Source organism: Rhinolophus hipposideros (assembly GCF_964194185.1).
Source record: "Rhinolophus hipposideros genome assembly, chromosome: 1".
Taxonomy (NCBI): Eukaryota; Metazoa; Chordata; class Mammalia; order Chiroptera; family Rhinolophidae; genus Rhinolophus; species Rhinolophus hipposideros.
The window spans coordinates 21239447-21261537 of NC_138047.1; the positions used below are offsets into that span (position 1 = coordinate 21239447).

The window sequence follows — 22091 nt, forward strand, 5'->3', positions numbered from 1 at the left end:
GTTATTTTGCAGTCAACAGATTTAAAATAAATATGCACTGTTATAGGAAAACCAGATAACTGGCTTCTGAATATGAAAATACAATTTCTTAAGGATTGCTGTTTCTAAAGGATTTGAGTTTTTTCATTTGGTAACTTAGTGCCTTCTCTGTTGGAAAATCTACACTAGTCGCTCTAGATGTTTACAAGTGATGCTTAAATAGCTGAACCTGCTTTCGAGGAGCTTACGTTCTAACAAACCAGTTTTCAGAACTGGGGTGTCAGGTTGGTAAGTTACTTCACAAGTAATTAAGGAAACATCTTTCCCCTTAGAAAGTCAGTCTGTTTGTTGACTTGAGCTTTAATGCCCAATACAGCGAGTGGGTCTTTTCCAGATGTTTATTACTAGAGTTTTCCTGAGGGGCCTGTAGAAATGAATAGACAATCTCTTCTAAAATAGTCATGGTTTTTTTTTTGCTGAACAAGAGTTCCTAAGTTGACAATTGTTTCTAGTGACGGAAGGTGTATTTTGTGTGTTCTCGCTTATCAATAAGTGAAGAATTCTGTTATTTACTTTATAACCAAGACCCAAAAGTAAACCGTTTGACAAGATTCCATCTCTTGGCAAGTCTAAGGTGGATGTTTCCCCTCCAGTCAGGATTTGTCGTATTTCTTAGGCTAGTGGTATGATTTGAGAATCTCTGAAGGAAACGCATACCCATGATAGGGAAGGACCTTCCCTAGTCCAGGTTTTTCTTCACTGTATTTCTAACATTGAGAAAATCGCCCAAGGAGGTATGGCAAAGTGAAGATGAGTAGGATGGATTGAATTTTTTGGCATGTATGAATTCAACTGGTGTTTATGACACTCCGCTGAAAGACCCAGCATTCCGGGCACAGATACGTCTGCAGGATATTTCTGCTCAGGGAGCTTACATCTAATCAGGGAGGTTACGTGCACACTTAGAGTTAACACGTGTGTGAGACGACGTAGAGTTAACACGTGTGTGAGACGACGTAGTTGCTCACTCTGTTGAAAGTGACGTCGAAACCATTTTGCTTAGTGAACTTCGCTGATTGGAAGGAAGCTTTGTATTAGGTTGGCAAAAGTAATTGCAGTTTCAAAGGTTAAAAATAATTGCAAAAACTACAATTACTTTTGCACCAACCCAATGCTTCCATGTACTAGCCCTGGGCCTCGGGTCAGATAACCCCAGGAAGCCCAATTTACACATAAAAATAGGGGTCAGCTTTAGGATGGTTCAGTTGGGAAGAACCAGGAGAGGGAAGGAACCATTCTTAGGTGGTATTGACGACAGTACCTTTAATAAAACTTAGTTTAACTCTTTGTACTTCCTAGCCTGCTGCAGCCACTGAAAAATTAACAGCCTGAAAATGTTGATTTGGAGAACAAAGGACTTTAAAATGGAATGGCATGTGAATAGAAAATGGGGGTTATAAGTAAATAGTTCTATTCACGCTTGTGGTGAAAACACTGGGCCTTAACCAGAGTTCCCACAATGGACCCGTGCTATCATAAGTCTAGGTTTATAGAGCGAAGCGGAAAGGGTGTTGGCACTTGGGGAAACTAAACCTGAGGTTACGGTGCGGTGCGGTGCGGTGCGGTGCGAGAACAAGGCCCTCCTACCCTCTTGAGAGCTGAAGTCCTCAGACCTCCACTTAGCAGGGGAAGGGCAAGTATTGGCATGTTAATCAGCGGCTCTCTGAAATAAAAGGAGTTTTAAAAAACAATTTTTGATCAGAAAACGCCTTGCAGGATTATACTTTTTTTGATCTACTGATTAAAATCAGTGTTTATGTTCTTCTTTTATCCTTGTTTTTTCAATAGAAGTGACACATGACTTATCCCAAATATACTTGGGGAAGAGTTAACCTAATAAAATATCCTTCCTCTATTCAGTGATCTGGTCATTTCTACTCTTCGTAACTCAGTTTTGAATAGGATTCTGAGCTTTGTTATCGACAAATATATTTTGACCATTGCAACTTTCTTTAATTTTGTAATAAACAGCCTCACGCCTATTTTATAGTTGGAAAACACCAAGGTACGATAGTGTGAGTTGAGTACACTGTTGGGATTCTTACTGTTGTAGGAAACACTGCCCAGTCTTCCCTCCATGTCTCCCCTCCGCTGTCCCCCACTACCTCACTCACAACACTGGTACCAGGTGTGGGGGTCCCCCTGCATCGAGCACTTCTCCGTGACACCAGCTGAGTGTCCCACAATGTCACTCAGTCCCGACACTCTACCTGGAGACGTGTCAGATCCCCCAAGTTAAGGATTCCATGCCAAGAGGTTGCCCCCCCACGTCAGGTGCCAGTTACAAGTAGGAGGTCCCCAGGCTCCCCACAACTTCTGTCTGACTTGCCTACAAATTGGACATTCCCACGACCCCTTCCTCCTGGGGTTAATGAATTTGCTGGAGCAGCTCCCAGAACCCAGGGAAACACATTTACCAGTTTATTACGGGGCAGGGTAAAGCATGCACGTGAACAGCCAGATGAAGAGAGACGTAGAGCGAGGGCTGGGAGGGCCCCGTGTATCCGAGCCTCTGTCCCCTGGAGTTTGGGGTATGTCACCCTCCAGCACGTGGGTGTGCTCGCCAAGCCGGAAGTTCCCTGAACCCTGTACTTTGGGGACTTGTATGGAGGCTTCCTCAGGGAGGCGCGAGCATTATTTACTCTCAGCCTTTGGCCCCTCTCTCCTCTCCAGAGAACGGTCAGGGGGCTGACCAAGCTTCTAGAAAATCACGGCTTGCTCATTCTTGTGACCAGCCCCCACCCAGGAGCCACCCAGGAGTCAGGGCTTCAGAAAGAAGATGCTCCCGTTGCTCTGATCACCTAGGACATTACAAGGGTTTTAGGGGCTCTGTGCCCAGAATTGGGGGTCAGAGACCATTCTGTTCTCCCACTTTGAAGCTACAGAAGGCTGCTGTAAACATGTCTTCCCAGTGTGCTGATTTCACTAACGTCCCAGGGTATATACAAAGCCTTTATTTTTTCAGGGCAATTTCTAGTTGTTGCCTGCTTTTTAACTCTGTTTTTTTGTCTTTATTTTTGTTTTTTCTTTGTTGTGGTGGTGAAATATATGTAACAAAATTTGTCATCTTCACCATTCTTAAGTACATACTTCAGGGGCAGTAAGTACATTGACGCTGTTGTACGACAGTCCCCACCATCCACCGCCCGAACTTCTCCCCTTCCCCGTAAACACTAACCCATTCCCCTCCCCCAGCCCCCTCTACTTGCTCTCCCTATGGATTTGACGACTCCAGGTGCCTTCTATAAGTGAATCACATAGCATTCACCTTTTCTGACTTGCTTATGTCATTCAGCATAAGGTCTTCAAGGCTTACCCATGTGGTAGCGTGCGTCAGAATTTCAGTCCTTTTTAAGGCTGAGTAAGAGTCCATTGTGTGTTGCTACCACATTTTGTTTACCCGTTCATCCCTCAGTGGGTCTAACTGTTTTTTATTCTATGGGTCACAGTTTTCACACACAAAACACAATAGGAAATGTGCCCATATTAGGGATCAGTACTGTTTTGTGAAAAATGTTTGTGTTGTGCTGAACCCTGTTTTTTTCCCGTTTTTAGTAGAGTTGAACTCTTAAATATCTACCAAGTCTTAGGACATTTCTCACGTTGAGAGCTACACAATCTTTCCTGTGTTATGGGAGGGGCAGAGTGAGAAAGAAGGAGCCAGGGAAGCTGGCATCTCATGGGACCTCCTTGGTTCTTTAAATATCACGTGTCCTCAGTGATACACTAGGAAGGAATTCCGGGGAATCAAATGTGAGCCTGACAGCACTCTGTATAAACAGTTTCAGAGTTTTCCACGGAACCTCTTTCTCCCACAGTGCCTTGAATGACACAGGGCTGTGTCACCGGGAGAGGCCTGTGCCTGCTGTGTGTCCAGCATGGGACTGGAGTTCAACTGTATGTGGACCAGAACTGAAGTTAGCTCACTAAACCCATGTCTTCCACATGCCTCTGCCATTGTCATTTCATGTGCTGTGATCTAGGTTTGCTATTTCCGACGAATTTAGTAACAATTTGGAATGGGAAGGAAACTTCCATGCCCAGTAGCACACAGGTAGTTGCACAGAAATGGGATTAGAGCTCCAGGCTGTTCTTTCCCTGGTTGCGGCCTTTCCCCACTGTGTTAAACACCTGCAAGTAGAAAAGTGTCAGCACATTTCATGAGTGGACTGTAATGTCATGAGTTATGGGCCTTCGTAGGAGTGCACGTTTAGTTGCCTTAAAGCCAGCATGTTGCAGTATTGTGGTGGCGAGATGACTGTTAAAATTCAGCCTCCTGTGCTCGGGGAGGGCAGTTTTGAGAAGTTGAAAAGGTGCCTGCAGGGTGGTTAAGGTGTGAATGCTGGGCTGGGGACGGTGCACAGGTAGGCCTGGGGGGCTCTCAGTGCGCTGGACTTATTTGTGTATGTACATGTCACAGCGCTTAATGAGGGAGCTGACTCACTGGAGGAAATGTTTACTTTCCTTAACAGATTTCAATTAACCCGAGTAGGGGGTGTTTACTTTCGGGGACAACTGTGCTACTTGCGTTGCCAGAGACAGCATGTTCCATTGGTCTGCAAGGCCCGTAACTGGTACCAGCGTTGTTACAGTTGGTTGTTTTTCATTGTTTGCTCTTGTTTCTATGCCATGTAGTTGCTACACCATTGGTCTGGAAGGTCCCTAACTGGTACTAGAGAGTAACAGTTTGTTGTTTTTCATTGTTTGTTCTTGTTTCTAGTCCTTACGATGTTGCTACATTGTTACCCTTTGAACTTGAACTATGACTGTTTTTGTGTGTTTGTTTTGAAATTTCCAGAAAGAGAGCTTCTGGGTGGTAGTGATACATAGTACATTCTTGTTTTGAGTGCTTTTCTTCCACGCCAGGAGGAACTACTGATGTTGGGAGGGGCATTCTTACTGCGATCCTGTTCATTTGCTGTCTTGAAGGAGGAGGCTGCAAATATCCAAAGGCGTTAGCATTCATTCTTTATAACCTTGTGTCATTTATGCCTTGAATAGGTGACAAGTGTGAGGTGATTTCCTCCGCAAACTTTGTTTTATACTCCAGGATGGTTTTTCAAAACCTTGAATGTTTGTGCTGAAAGCATCGACAAGAACTATGTATCTGACGTAAGAGTACACCTTGAGATCTGCCCATGGGTCACTGAATGAGTCCTTCAAAGTGTGAACTTGAACTTGGGAGGTATAATGAACCATCAGACCTATACAAGACTGAATAAAAGTCAGGTCTTGTTATAGTTTTGGGCACTGTGTGTTTGCCAGGGAGGGAGCTCTGCAACAGGCTGGCTCATTTTCAGTCATAAACTATTTTTTTCCCCTAAGATTTCTTCAAATGCGCAATTGTCTCTGTCAAACTCTGGATAAGTTGCTCTTTGCTTACCTTTCAAAAATATCTTTTTTATGGTTAGTCAGTATTTTCCCCATTATTTTATCTATTGAGGGTCTGGGAGCCTGATGACGAAATGATACATTTTCTTTAAAGATACCCACTTCTGGTAAAACGTGACTGTCCAGTGAAAATTATACAGTTATACGACTGATCCGTATTTTGAAGGTATTCATTTTAACAAAATAGTACTTGATCTGAAATTGTTTTGCTCATTGCCTTCACTGTCTCCCAAGTAGTTGTGGATGTAATAAAAAAAAAAAAACACAACACAATACAACAGCAACAAAACACTCTGATATGCCCTCAGTTTAATTTGCTTTTGATTCCTTGGTTGGGATTAGGAAGGATGGTTTCTTGGGCATCTGCTATGGGAACAGGATGTTGAATCTCTGTTAATTTGGACCTAATGAGAATAGGTATTTAAATACTCTCTTTCATTGGGCGTAATAGTAATTGTCACCATGACTTTGGCTTGTCTTGCTGTCGACTGTTTCACCACACTCGTGCCTGGCCTAGGTGGGCACAAATATTTGGTGATGACATAATGTTGATCGACACAAACAGATTACACACACCTACCATTTTTGGCGGTAGGTGCATTTGCATTGTTTTCTCATGTGAGAAAAAACATGGGCCACCCTTATTACCATAGGGTTCTCATCGACTTTGCACACGTTCATATTTATTTATATAAAAATAAGATTTTCAATAGCCGTGATAAATGCCATCTTACTAGTGGCTTAAGTTTTGAAAGCTTTAATTTATAAAAGGACTCTCTTTCTGTAGCTACTGAAGACGGTTTAGAAATATTTACTGGTAACGGCATTTGTGAAACATGGACTGGGTTGCTGGGGGTTCTGCCGCAGGTTCTGCATTCTGGTTTTTGATGAGCCCCTGGCCGGCCCCGCCCCGCCTGCACGGTAGGGTGCTGGGCCGAGGTTGGGAGGGTCTGACTGTCACTTCCCCAGATCGTGGGGAAACCACCAAAGTGTACTGGGGAAGCAGAGTCCCAGTTCTCTTTCATCAAGTCCAGCCTGAATTGATGGGTGAGACAGAGAGCGAGAACTCATGGGCTGTGTGGGAAAGGCCAAAGGGCCCTTTGCTGCCCTCCCAGGTCCTACGTGTCAACCAGTGTGTCTTCTGGCGACCGGTGAGCTTACTGTCCTGTTTTGGGTGGTTAGGGTCCTGCACCCTCAAACTCAACTCTGTCTTCCCCAAAACTTGAGAGCAAGGTTAGACTGGACAGTGCTTGAGTTGCTCATGAGTTGAAGAGATTTTCTTTTTTTTTTGGCATGTATTTTTCTTTGAAGTAATGCAAAAAAGTTTTTGCTGAACCAATATATTTCATTGTGGAGTTCTTCTAGCTTCCATGGGACTTAAATCCCTAGATGGATAATCTAATAAACACACACACACACACACACACACACACACACGCACACACACACACACCCCAGAAAGCACAAGGCACCAAGATTGTGGTCTCATCGCAGGCACAACTGGGGTGGAATCCACTTCGAAGCTCGCTCGGGTTGTTGACAGACTGCATTTCCTTGCACTTGTGGGACTGAGGTCACCCTCAAGTTTCCAGAGGTCACTTGTACTTCCGTGCCGTGTGGGATTTTACTTACTTCATGGAAGTGTGCACAGATGGCAACGGAGGGAGAGAGAGAGACACTTCAGCAAGGTCCCGGGCCTGCTATCCCGTCCCCTTCTCCATATTCTAGGGGTTAGATTGAGTCACAGGTCCTGCCCGCACTGGAATGGAGAGGGTCATACAAGTGAGCAGTGGGAGACGAGGGTCCTGGGCACGTGAAAGTCTGTCCACCGCATGTCTCCACGGGCTCTTTCCCCATGCACTCCTCAAACCACCATATTCTAGTTTTGACCCCCACCACTTTATTGCAGCTGATCTCAGAGAGGCAGGATTGGCCACACCGCATGCAGTGCCCCGTGCAAAATGAAATGCAGAGCTCGTTCAGACACTGTTAAGAATAATTTCCACATGGTAATAGCGAAGTGTTACACCAAGTGCGGGGGCCCACCTGAGCACGGGAGTGGGGAGGGGGAAAGGGGGGCTGCAAAGGTCCACCAGCCGGCAGGGAGGCCATCCCCCCTGCTGCTAAAGCCAGAGGGCATTTCTTGTTCTCTTACTTGCCCACTGGGCAGTTTTGTGAAGTGTTTACCCCTGTGGAGAATGTCTTCCTTTCTCATCGCTCTCAGCTTCTGAGACCTTTCCTGGTTTTTCTTTTCTGTGCAGATACTTCCCTTCAGTCTCCTTTGCCCACCCTTTTATATTTGGGGATGGGGGCACCTCTGTCACCCCACTGAGGAATAGCAGCAGTTTCCATAGCTTCAGTTGCTAGTGGATGTTTGACTCCTAAATCTATGTAGTGAGCGCTTATCTGACTCCCAAGCTCAAGCACAGATATCCAGGCTTCCTTTATATGTGTTCGCCTGCGTGTTTTCTGGGCGCCTGAAATGCGGTATCTCAAACTGATCCCTTTGTTTTCTTGGGTCCACCAAGCTCGTGCCTCCTCAGTCGCTCTCTTGCGCTATCTCCCCAGGTGAGTTTGGGTTTATAGAATTTATATATTCCTGCTCTCGAGCACCTTCCTCCTTCTGGTCAATCGTACACCCAGAGTCTGAGCTGCTGCACGTCCACGAAGAGTTTTCCCCCAGGAGTGTGTTTCGTCCAGGCGATCTCCGGGAGCTCTGCAGCCTCTTCTGGGGTTTCCTGGGCGTCCCCTGTGAAAGCCCGGCACACGTCCCGGCGGCTCCTGTGTTACTGTCTGCCTCCCCCATTACGATGTGAGCACCCTGAGAACGGGGGCTTTGTTTTGCGTACTGCTTTATCCTTGGTGTAGAGACGTGTGCGCCGCACCTGCTACACACTCGATGAATAGTATTTCCATGAAAGGGTTTTTGTTTTGTTTTGTAACCTGACTTTGTAGAGTGTGGGCATTTTGTTCCTTTGTAGACACTGGGTGGTACGGACGAACAGGACCGTGGCCTACTAGAATTCCTTTTCTTGAGATGCTAGGGATATCTGTAGTGTTATTACAGTTTGGGGCCTTTTGATTGCATTGTTGATTACAAAGTAAAGTAAACAGGAACTAAATGGGTGTTTTCTTATTTTCATTGCATTCTGGGCTCCGGTAGTTGCTGGGGAGCGTGTGTCACCTACCCTGCAGAGTTCACAGAATTGCTTGTGTGATTTTGGTGCGGGGAAAGAAAAACAGATAAGGACTGAAGATAAGTGTGTATCAGGTACGATCCTCTGAATCACTCTGCTTTGACCCAGCTTTAGTTGGATTTTTTTTTTTTTTTTTTTTTTTTAACCAACAGTTGGAGAGGTAGCTGAGATTAGAGATCTACATCTCTGATTTTCTGGGGGCCTGTTTTTTTTGCAATAACTATTTTAAAAAGTGTTTGGTAATAAAGTGCGGAAATACTCACATATTAAGTAATTGGGCGGGGGCTCATTATTTAGAGAGTAAATATGGGCTAGAAGAGGAGGGATTCCCCCAAGGAGACATCCCTAGCAGTTTTCGGAACAGTTTCATTTTAAGCAGATGTCAGTTACAAGCAAACATAATAATATATGGGTTTATTTATTTGTTAGAGACCCTCTTTTTCTACAGCCTAGTAGTTCTCAAACTTTTTAATCTCAGGACCGCTTTATACCTTTTAAAAAGTATTTGAGGCCTCAAAGAACTATTTTTGTTGTTATATCTATTAATGTGTACTGTGTTAGGAATTAAAACTGAGAAACTTAAAATTCACTTCAAATGAACAAAAATAACAGTAAACCCATTACATAGGAACAAAAAACCATTTGTAATGAAAAATAACTTATCCAAAACAAAAAAAGAGTAGCATGGTGAATGACATTGTTTTATATTTGTGCAAGTCTCTTTAATGATTTTTTTAAATGAAAAATAACTGCTTTGTTTTCCCAAACAAAAAAAATTAGTGAGGCACGTGGCATTGTTTTACATTGTTGCAAGTCTGTTTCCTAACCAGCTTTAATACAAAATAGCTGTGTTCTCATATTTCCTTCGCTGTGGTTTGTTGATAGGTTGTTTTGGTTGAAGTGTATGCAGAAAATCTAGTCTCACACAGATACACAATTGGGAAAGGGGACAGCATTGAAATAATCTTTTCAGATAATTATGGATATTGTTTGATGCCACACCCAAACTTGACAACTGGTAGAGTCTTAAAGGGTAGGTACAATGTGGATTCTGCAGCCTTAGCAATGGTCTTTTCCTACTCTGTTAATTTATCTTGCATTCAAATAGGACAGAAGAGGGATAGTTAAGTCAGTTATCACACATCCATATAATGGCATATTATGCAACCATATTTAAAAGGTATTTTCTCACAGATGAAATGCTTGCAAATGTAATTAATTGTCTGCTCAGTATGATCCCAGTTTGGTGGGAAAAAATGAAAAGAGGGATGTGTATTAATTGAAAGGAAAGTAAATCAAAATATGGACATGTGTAGTGATGCATTCATGGATGATATTTTATTTTCTTTATGCTTTTCTGTATTTTCTAAATTTTCTATAATTAGCACATAGCTTCGAAAACCAGGGAAAAATAACTTAAAAAAACACACACAGAAATAAGTGTGTCTATGAAACTGTTTCCCTCATCCGCAGGCCACCTTTTTACAAGTAAAACATAAGTATTTAAGTGGTAACAAAGATCCATTTTCTGCCCCCTAAAGTTTTTGTTTAATAGACTAATGTACCCTTTCTGTGTCTATTTGAAGCCTCAGAACTTTTCTTCTTTATTTTAATAGCAATTAATTGATTTACTAGAGAAACTTTATTCAAAACTCATTTAAGAAAAACACTAATTGCTGGACTTTATAACAAGAGATGTGCTTTGCTTTTCCTCTTTTCTGTTACACTTCAGGCAAGCACTGATTCTTACCTAAGTCAATGGCAAAAGGCTCTTCACCTGCAGTGAAAAACAGAGCTACTCTCTCCTCATGGAGAAGTATCTGGGAAATTAGCCTGTAGTCAGCCACTCCGTTATTGCTGCTGAGTCCTTTAGCCAGTGGTGTCAGTGTCGCCTGTTTCTCTTTACAATTTATGGCTGGAAGTTGAAGTGGCTTCAGGGAGCAGCAAAGGGCAGCTCCCATCTGGGGATTAGTTCCCTGCTTTTACCCCTGGATTTAGAAAGGATGTTTGCTCACTGTTATTTTGCTGACTCGCGGCATTGTCCTAAAGTATTGTCGCTTTCAGGCGTTTGTCCTGTGTCTGTGGACAGGAATCCAAATCCGCAGATGGTCTGTTTTCCTGCAAAATGGAGAACTTCATCCTGTTAGTATGTCTTTGTTTGATGTTCCTTCTGATATAATAAAGTGATTATTAAGATATCGACAGAAGCTACAAAGTATCCCCAAAGCAGGAAATTAGCAGTTTCGCATCCTTTGCTTATATCATCTTAAGGCTGAGAACACCATCACTGTGACATTTCCAGCTGAACGTACAGTTCTGTGGCTTAGTTAACAAGTTAGTGATGTGCAGTGTTTGCAGTCTCTCCACAGACTGTTTACTAAAAGGCACAACTCGCTTGGAAGTGCACACTACTAACTTGCCCATTCTAACATTGTTTTTGCATTAAAAGACCATTGTAGCCTCTGCTTAAACCAATTGAAAATATTCTACTTGGCAGTCTCCCTAATGGTCGAAGTCATCGTTAATTTGGAAATAGTCTAATTTAACTTCCATCAGATTTGACGAGTTGAACATTTTGGAGGCTAGGAAATGCACTCCAATTATACCTGGTAGTTTCTTCTGTTTATTATCGGAACGGTTCGTTGCATTTAATTATTTGTTATATGTACCAGGCTGGGCTAGGAAGGATTCGCAGACTTTCAGTGAGGAATGAAGAGCATTGTTGTTATTGTGTTGCCGTAACATAAACCACAGGGTGTCTTACTCTTGCCTACCTGTGATACTGAGAATCAAATCTGAAACCCTTGCCACCGTCTGGTTCCTGACTACTCTGCCCACCTTCTCCCCCTGCGCTCCCTGTGCTCAGCCCCTCTCCCCCCACCCTGCGTCCTGGCCTCTGGTCTCTGCACTTGCTGGTGGCTCAGCCTGCAGTGGAGCTCTTTCCCCACACAGCACATGGCTTGCTCCCTCCCTTCATTCAGATCTTTGCTCAAATATCACTTAAGTGTCTGCTCTCGCCTTCATGAAGTCTTCTCTTATGAGCCAAAATAGCACAGCCTGTCAGTGTGTGTCCTTACCTGTATTTTTCTCCCATCGTACTTATCGGTAGCTGCTGTGATCTTTCTGTTCTCTTGCTTGTTGTCTGCCTGCCCCTCCCAGAATATAGGCTTCATGAGGGCAGGAACTTTGTGTCCTTCGCTGCTAATTCCACACGACTCAGAACGGTGTCTGGCACTTAAGCGGCACATTTGAAGAATGAACTCACCAGGGTGTCTCACTGTCTCTTGTGGGCTGCTACACACAGGACTGCATTTGCTTTGTGGCTGTCATACCTCCTTTGAAAGACAGGGAGTGAAAGGCTTGCTGTGGTGTCGCTTGTCTCAAATTGCACCAAACGCTGTGCCTGACACATGGACGGTCAGATGCTGAGAGAACAACATTCCAGTGGGATGTCCAGAGAGTTGGCTGTTGATGCTCGTGTCTTGTCCGAGCCTCCTGGAACAGTCGTATGCTCTGTCGGGTCGTGGAAAGGCCCAGAGGTTGGTGGAAGCAGTTTGAATTCCTGATTTGTAAACATTGGGCCTTTGACGTTCTCGGACGTGAGTTTTGGTGTTAGGAGCGGACGTGGTGTGGACAGCGTTGATGAGGTTCTTATTGGAAATAATTGGGATGTCCTTACCAGCCTTCCTTCTTTCCATGGCCATGTGACGGTCCAGACCCACGGTCAGCGTGGCTGCCCGTGACTGAGTCTCCTCCAGGTTCTCTGCGGGACCTGGACAACCGGTAGTTTGTTGTTTTATTTGTGAAGTTACAGAGGTGCAAGCCAGGGCTGAAAACCACAGCTGTAGAGTGTTTGAAAGAAAATGGAGGTTAACTTAAGCCAGTTCACGTGTAAATAAACAAAATCAGCCTGGTCTTTCGGAGGATGTATTATTTTTCTATTCTTCACTTGGACCCGTACCACTCAGTAATTGAAGGGGTTTCCTTTCCCCTCCATCTTCAGCTGCCACTTTGGGCTTCCTTTCACATTTAGCTCTTGGCAGCTAATAAGAGTCAGGCTCTTTGGGCACATTTTTATTATACTTGGCGGAACATAGTATTAAGGTGTTGATATGATTTAAAATATTCAGCAACAGAGTGTAGGTGGTCTCCAGCTCCCAACACTTGATTTAGAATCTTCCAGCTCAGCTCCCCACCCCCATTTTTCAGTCCTCCCTGTTGCCCAGAAGCCCAGTTATGGGCAACCTAGACTCTGAATCCCAGGAAGGAATACTGTTAGGAAAATCAGAATCAAGTGAGCTGTCCCCAGTTGGCCTGTCTGTTTAATTATCTTTCTCATACTTCTTGAAATTTTCATCCAGTTTCGGACTTTTTCAGGCTGTGTAGTAATTCAAACTCTATGCACAAGTAACCTTTTAAAAGTTACGCATTTTGGCATCTTCAGGAAGGTCAAATTACTTACCTTTTACACCCCAGGGTGAAATAACTAGGTGACTTATTTACCCCCTGGCTTCTAAAAGAGAGAGCACATAGCAGTTTTGAAAATATATACATACGTCCATTAATTCACAACACAGTGTGGACTGTGTCATGAATTCCAACACATAGAGGTGCCTCAGTGGGGAATTTCAGGGAAGCGGGAGGATGCTGGGGAACAGGGAAGACAAACTGGAGCAATTAGGAGGGGAGGACCTGGGGTGGGTTGCAGGATGAATTTAATTTTTTTTCTAAAACTTTAAAAAAATGACTTGCCTGCCTTCAGAACCGGAAGAGACAGCTCTGTCTCATTTCTCTCTCCCCCCTAAGCTGTGGACTACTTTAGCAAGGGGTAAAATGCAATGCAGAAGTGGAGAGCGCGCTCCGGCAGCAGGCCTCCTGGGCTCCGAGCTCAGCCTGCTCTTCAGCTGCATAACCTTGGGCAAGGTAGCCTGGGCCTCAGCGACTCCTCTGTCAACAGGGGTAAAGACACTTCCCTCCTAGAACTGTGCTGGAGGCTGACTGAGCTGAAATATGCAGTGTTTAGAATGGGACCGGGAACCATGTGAATCAGTAGTAAGCACTGAATACATGTTAACTAGGAGGAGGAGGAGAGTGTCTGTGGATTACCTGGGAACCACACCTTCCTTGATAATAGTTTCTAGTACAAATTTTAAACAATTAAAAACAAAAAACAAACATTGTAAACAAGACTGTAGTAAAGCACAGACCCAACCAGGATAGGTAGTTAGGAGGGAGAAACAAAACGAGTAAAAATTAATTTGCCCAGGACCAGTGAACAACTTCTTTTTGTACCATGACCAATTAAGGACAAATAAAAATGTTTATGGGCTGCACCTCTTCTTCTTGCAAAATTTACTGAGACATTGAATTGCTTTAGCAAATGTTAATTGAATATGTAGAATATTCTAAACCCTGGAGATAAGGTGGTATGCAGGAGAGAAATGGCCCTGGACCTCAGTCACGTTATCTAGAGGGGAGATAACTAAATAACACATACCTAGCAATAAACTAAACAGTGCCAGACGGAGAGTTGGGACACAGCTTAGGGAAGGCAGAGACTGACGGTGGGGGGACCCAGGTTAATGGGGGTGACCTGGGAAGGTGACGTGTGAGCCAGTGGTTGGGACAGGGGTGCATTGGGAGGGGAATGCTGTAGGTGGGGGGAATTGCATTTGCCAAGACTCAGCCAGGTAAGAAATGAAGGAAGGCCAGTGTGGCTGGGGTGCAGGGAGCAAAGTCAGGGGGTGAGAGGTAGGCCCAGGTCAGATCAGGTAGGGGGTGAGGGCTGCAGTCAGGGTTCGAAGGAGCTATTATGGGAGTGATCTGACTGAGTTTACATTTGAAGACAATCGCATGGGAAGAAAGTCGATTCTTAGTGCAGGTTGCCTCCTTTGACATTTTTTATTCGATAACAAAAACAGCAGGACTGCCCTTTAGCCAGGGAACTGTTGGGATCTGTGTATAACTGAGAAGTGCATTGCCAAGGTGGCCTTCTGAAGTTTTACCTGGAATTACATAGCAGTGGAGCTGTGGAGCCTGGCCCGTGGCCTGTGGCCCAGGTCACATCATAGGGATTTCCCTCCAGAAGAGCACACAGTAGGGTGCTCATGAATCGGAAATCTGCACAGCTTTGTTGTGTCAAGAGCAGAACTCTCATTCATCCTGTCAGAGCAGTGACAAATGAGAATATTGTGACCCGACCTGCATCTGGCAGGCTAAGTGCTGACTGGTCCATTTCCTTTTCCAGTCATGGCATCGTGGCTGAGCCAGGGACAATCCAGAAACTCCTGTAGGTCTTCTGTGCTTTGGGGAGGAGTAACCCTGGACGACTATCTTGACAATTTCTTTTTAAAAAAATGTTTTTAAAACTTTTATTTATTTGTGTTTTTCCAGGACCCATCAGCTCCAAGTCAAGTAGTTGTTTCAATCTAGTTGTGGAGGGCGCAGCTCACACTGGCCCGTGTGGGGATTGAACTGGCAGACTTGTTGTTAAGAGCACCGTGCTCTAACCAACTGAGCTAACCGGTCACCCCTTGACAATTTCTGATATCAAATACTTTCAGGTCAGTCTGTTTTGATGACAGGGCAGGACCCTCTGGAAGGCCAATTTAGAGTAATCATTGTCAAACAGTACTCTTTGCATTGAGTATTGAGAAGGGAATGCAATGCCCTGTTCCTGCACTTTGGATTCTCTCTCTGCCCATCACTGCCAGATATTGAAAGGCCCAGTGCGGCTGTGAGGGGCTCATTCAGACAGAAGCTTTGATACGGAGTTCTTAGGGGTCATTATAGCTACAGACAGGTACAAGACAAATCCATGTTTCCCTTTTTTAGAGATGGAGAGTGTGTGGTTTCAAAGGGCCTCATAGAGCCGGACTGGTGCCTAGTGCAGTGAATGTGTGTGTGTGTGTGTGTGTGTGTGTGTGTGTGTGTGTGTAAGTCTGCCAGTTAGATCAGTGTCCTGACTGCCGAGAACCTCTGACCTGGTCTAGGGCTCCAGGTGATGAAACTGACCCCGAAGGCCGCTGTCATATTCTGAAGGCACAGGGTGTGTGGGCAGCAGAGCTGATCAGAGGACCTGGTGTTTCTGGTACTTGGACCGGTGCCCTCGGACAGAGCATGATGTTTAGTTAACTGTAAAGAAAATGGGCAGTGACAGATATAAGGAGGAAATAAATAGTGTCCAATTATTCCAAGCCACTGAGTTGAATCTTTTTGTCCCTACAGGGAACCATTTTAAAACAAAATTTGTTTCTTGCTACTCAGGGAGAACAATTTATTTTAAAAAATGAGAGTGAGGCAAAATACAACTAGATTAAAGACAGAAATAAAATGTTTTTCTAGGGTGCTTGATATGTTTATTTGCTAACCAGGCATTAAATTATGTCAATGGGAATGACATTAATGCTTCTAAGTTTATCATGTCATCAGTACTTAATTGAATTCAAATAATGGATGCGTTAGTAAATCTACTTTTGTTATATATTATTATTTAATCCGGTAGTTAGTGCCGTAATTAATTTTTTTCCTAAGAGTGAAAAACAAACATTGTGTCTCTTCGGATTATAATAACAATGTCCTGTTTTGTGAATATTCGTAAATTCAGTTTATGTCATATAGACTTATGGGTGCTTTTTTTTAAGTGAAGCTTATGGGTTATCTTCCCCTTTGGTTTGGCACACCAGTGATTCTTAATAGTTGGAAGGTAGTTCATGTAATAGTTAGTGATAGATGAACAATGTAAAAGAGCAAACGTGCTCAGTTCCAATCTGAGCAGGCATTAGGGTCCACTATCGCGATGCCTAACAACGTAAACTTACAGTTCACACAGTCATGCAGCTATTGTATCTTTGTCTTTAAAACTGACCTGATTCAGCAAGTAGGTGATGGTGTATTATCAGCATGTCTTTCATCAATTTGGTTAAATTAATTTGGTTGATGTACTTTGGTTCTTTCTATCTAGCAGCTTCTCAGTGCCTCTGTTTACCCACTTTTATTTATTTTATTTTACATCTTTATTTTTGGCAAAAAAGTGGAGCAGAAAGCATTAACCGACTAGTGTAGACAGGAAAGAGAGGGAGCATATAACCCTATTTTGAAAAATTCTGTCAACTTTCCGTAAACACTTATTAACTACTTGGTACTGGTACTTCCTGTTTCCAAAACTGATATTCATGCAATCCTGCCCTCCATCTTGAGATTGTTTATTGCCTTGAGCAGAATTCCTGGCATATTTGAGGCCCTGCCCCTCTAATTTCTGCCAGATTCCCAAGCCACAACTAGCCCAGTCTTTCTCACAGCACCACCCGCCTAGGCTCTCGGCTGCCTTCCCCCGTCCCTGGTAAAGACCTTCAGTAGTAAATAAGTTTAGCCCTAATGATTGTGCCAGGGAACTCCTGCTGTGCCCTCTGAATCCCAGCCCTTCTGGCTCTCTGCCTGTCATTATCTTGGCTTTGAATTAAACTTGACAAGTTTGCCTTGTTTTAGAAATGTTAGACACCCGCCTCCCTTCCTTTAGTAAATACACTCGTGATGGGTGTTGTATTACTCAAACCTCCAGCACTGATTAAAGTGGTCATATTTCCTAAGGTCAGTGAAAGGTATTTGTGGGGGAAGTGTGTTTGAGGGGTGGGGCCATGAGAGGGTAGAAGACCAAAGATAAACTTTCTGAACAGAAGATAAAGATTCTGACCCTCAACAGATGAAGCCAGCTTACCTGAGATACTTTTGTGACCTGTACTGATCACAGCAGTTACTGGCTCCTGGTGACTGTGAGTCCTTATGTGACAGGCCAGAAGCGTTTGGTAATCCATACAACAACCCTCAGCGGGAAAGAGGAGGAAACTGGGGCGTCGAAGTCAGTATGATCCCCGGCAAAGGTTTTGAAATGGGTTGGCCTCTGTTTGAATTCTGGCCTTCCCATGACTTTGGGAAGGTATGACTTTGGGCAAGTTTCTTATCCTCTCTGGCCCTCAGAACCTACCTCAGTGTTGTGAAAATTCAGTGAGGTAATCGGTGTTGGCATTTAGGCCTGTGCCCAGCCCACAGCTAATATTTATTGAGTGATGGTTATTGAGGGTTTTAATTGTTGAACTAAGATCACGCAGCCAATTTGTGGCAGAGCTGGGTTTCAGTTTGTCAGACTGTAAAGCCTAGGCACTTCGTTTCGTTCTGCCATCACTGTGGCCCCCTACTTTTATTACTACGTTTCTTTTTCACCAGCAAGAAAAATAAATCAGTTCTTCGTTTTCTTACTGTTTCCTGTGTGGTGGGGATAAATGGCCTTGGATGGTTTGGTTCTAGCTAGCTGGGACTGGAGAACTTCCTCTTACTCATGTTAACTCCAGCTAAGTGGGTGGAATTTTGTTCTGCTTAAAATATTATGCATCTAGAAGTATTGTTTTGATATTAAGAAACATTATCTGAGTTATATGGTATTTTTTTTCTAAAAGGCAAATGTCATTAAAGTTAGTTTTAAATATGGATGTATATAGGTTAGTGCAAAGATTATTGCAATTTAAAGGTTAATAATTGCAAAACCCGCAATTACTTTTGCACCAGCCTATACTATATTAGTTTAATTGTGGATAGAGATACTATTGAAACTGCTTTTCGCATATCACATATCAACAATCACCCTAAATGTAAATGGACTGAACTCACCAATAAAAAGGCACAGAGGATCAAAAAACTAAACCCAACCATATGCTGTCTCCAAGAGACACATCTCAGCTACAAGGACAAACATAGACTCAAAGTGAAAGGGTGGAAATTGACACTCCAAGCAAATGGTACCCAGAGAAAATCAGGTGTAGCCATAATGATACCAGATGAAGCAGACTTCAGGGTGAAAAAGATAATAAGAGACAAAGATGGACATTTCATAATGGTAAGGGGGACTATACAACAAAAAGACATAACAGTAATCAATATTTATGCCCCCAATCAGGGAGCACCGAAATATACCAAACTACTAACAGAACTAAACTACTAACAGAACTAAAGGGAGAAATTGACCAAAACACAATTATACTAGGGGACTTAAATATGTCATTGACAGCTATGGATAGATCATCCAAACAGAAAATAAATGACGAAATAGCTGCCCGAAATGACACATTAGATGAAATGGACATAATTGACATACATAGAGCACTTCATCCTAAAACATCAGACTATACATTCTTTTCGAGTGTACACGGAATATTCTCAAGTATAGACCATATATTGGGACATAAAATCAGCCTCAGCAAATTTAAGGAGATTGAAATCATACCAAGCATATTCTCTGATCACAAGGCTTTCAAATTGGTTATCAACTGCAAAAAGAAAGCAGGAAAAAACACAAATACATGGAGATTAAACAACATAATTTTAAAGAACGACTGGGTCAAAGAAGAAATTAGAGGTGAGATCAAAAGATTCATAGAAACAAATGACAATGAAAATACATCCTACTACAATTTTTGGGATGCAGCGAAAGCAGTTTTAAGAGGGAAATTTATATAATTACAGGCCTATCTCAAGAAACAAGAAAAATCCCAAATAAATAACCTCATGGTACACCTTAAAGAACCAGAAAAAGAAGAACAAGTGAAACCCAAGGTCAGCAGGAGAAAGGAAATAACAAAAATCAGAGCAGAACTAAATGAAATAGAGAACAAAAAGACAATAGAAAAAATTAATGTGACAAAGAGCTGGTTCTTTGAAAAGATTAACAAAATTGACAAACCCTTGGCTAGACTCACTAAGATAAAAGAGAGAAGACACTAATTAACAAAATCAGAAATGAAAAGGGGAAGTTATCACAGACACCACAGAAATACAAAGGATCATGCAAGAATACTATGAAGGACTATATGCCACCAAATTAAAAAACCTAGAAGAAATGGACAAGTTCTTAGAAACATATAGCCTTCCAAGGCTGAACCATGAAGAACTGGAAAATCTAAACAGGCCGATCACCAGTAACGAAATTGAATCAGTCATCCAAAACCTTCCCAAAAGCAAAAGTCTAGGACCAGATGGCTTCACTAGTGAATTCTACCAAATCTTCAAAGAAGCTCTAATACCAGTCCTGCTCAAACTCTTCCAAAAAATTGAAGAAGGGACAGTACTCCCTAACTCGTTTAATGAGGGCCACATTACCCTGATACCAAAACCTGGTAAGGACAACACAAAAAAAGAAAACTACAGACCAATATCTGTGATATTGCCAATTTTGTTTAGGCAAAAATCCTAAACAAAATTTTAGCAAATTGAATACAACAATGCATTAAAAAGATTATTCATCACGACCAAGTGGGGTTCATCCCCGGGGCACAAGGATGGTCCAACATCCACAAATCCATCAATGTGATACATCACATAAACAAAATAAAGGACAAAAATCATATAATGATATCAATTGATGCAGAAAAAGCATTTGACAAGATACAACATCCATTTATGATCAAAACACTTAATAAAATAGGTGTAGAAGGAAAATACCTTAACGTAATAAAGACCATATACGACAAGCCCTCAGCTAATCTCATAATTAATGGTGAAAAACTGAAGCCCTTTGCTCTACGTTCAGGAACACGACAGGGCTATCCACTATCACCTCTGCTTTTCAACATAGTGTTGGAAGTCCTCGCCAGAGCAATCAGGCAAGGGAAAGAAATAAAAGGCATCCAAATTGGGAATGAAGAAGTTAAATCATCACTCTTTGCAGATGACATGATGCTATATATAGAAAACCCTAAAGACCACACCAAAAAGCTATTAGAAACAATCAACGAATACAGTCAAGTTGCTGGCTACAAAACCAACGTACAAAAGTCCATTGCATTCCTATATACTAACAATGAAATCTCGGAAAAAGAAATACAAAAAACAATTTCCTTTGCAATTGCAGCAAAAGAATAAAATACCTAGGAATAAACTTAACCAAGGATGTGAAGGACCTATCTGCTGAAAACTATAAGACATTTTTGAAAGAAATTGAAGACACAAAGAAATGGAAAGACATTCGGTGCTCATGGATTGGAAGAATCAACATAGTAAAAATGGCCATATTACCCAAAGCAATATACAGATTTGATGCAATCCCCATCAAAATCCCAATGGCATTTTTTAAAGAAATAGTACAAAAAAATCATCAGATTTGTTTGGAACCACAAAAGACCCCGAATAGCCAAAGCAATCTTATGAAAAAAGAAAAATACTGGAGGTGTGATACCCTCCTGACTTTAGCTTGTACTACAGGGCTCCCTGACTTTAGCTTGTACTACAGGGCTATTATCAAAACAGCATGGTATTGGCAGAAAAACAGACACATAGACCAATGGAATAGAATTGAGAACCCAGAAATAAAACCACGTAAATATGGACAGACAATTTTTGACAAAGAAGCTAAAAACATACAATGGAGAAAAGACAGCCTCTTCAATAAATGGTGTTGGGAGAATTGGATAGCCACGTGCAAAAGAATGAAACTGGACTGCTATCTGTCACCATGTACCAAAATTAATTCAAAATGGATCAAAGACTTAAGCATAAGACCTGACACAATAAACTGCATAGAAGAAAACATAGGTACTAAACTTATGGACCTTGGGTTCAAAGAGCATTTTATGAATTTGACTCCAAAGGCAATGGAAGTAAAAGCTAAAATAAACGAATGGGACTATATGAAACTTAAAAGCTTCTGCACAGCAAAAGAAACCATTGACAAAATAAAGAGGCAACCAACTGAATGGGAGAAGGTTTTTGTAAACAGTGCCTCTGATAAGGGGCTAATATCCAAAATATACAAGGAACTCATGAAATTCAACAACAAAAAAACAAACAACACAATTGAAAAATGGGCACACAACCTGAAGAGACATTTCTCCAAAGAGGACATACAAATGGCAAATAGACATATGAAAAAATGCTCAACATCACTAATCATCAGAGAAATGCAAATAAAAACCACAATGAGATATCACCTCACCCCAGTCAGAATGGCTATCATCAACAAGACAAATAGTAACAAGTGTTGGAGAGGCTGTGGAGAAAAAGGAACCCTCATACACTGTTGGTGGGAATGCAGACTGGTGCAGCCTTTATGGAAGGCATTGTGGAGGTTCCTCAAAAAATTACGAATAGAATTACCATATGACCCAGCAATCCCTGTCCTGGGTATCTACCCAAAACATCTGAAAACATTTATCCATAAAGACATGTGTGCTCCAATGTTCATTGCAGCTTTGTTTATGGTGGTCAAGACATGGAAACAACCAAAATGTCCTTCGATAGATGAATGGATAAAGAAGTTGTGGTATATATACGCAATGGAATACTATTCGGCGGTAAGAAAAGATGATATAGGAACATTTGTGACAACATGGATGGATCTTGAGAGTGTAATGCTAAGTGAAATAAGTCAGACAGAAAAAGCAGAGAACCATATGATTTCACAGATATGTGGTATATAAA

At 42.4% G+C, this 22091-nt stretch overlaps 1 protein-coding gene across 6 annotated transcripts in view; it reads left to right on the forward strand.

Annotated features, from left to right (window-relative positions):
* FAM107B (family with sequence similarity 107 member B) overlaps positions 1-22091 on the forward strand; it is a gene marked incomplete at its 5' end in the record, with an annotated part of 199706 nt that overhangs the window by 145744 nt on the left and 31871 nt on the right. The window contains one exon of one of the 6 annotated variants that reach the window (XM_081054193.1): positions 8600-8701. The exons of the other annotated variants lie outside the window; for them this stretch is intronic. Of the gene's footprint in view, positions 1-8599; positions 8702-22091 lie in introns of those variants that run through there. 6 annotated transcript variants of the gene reach the window in all.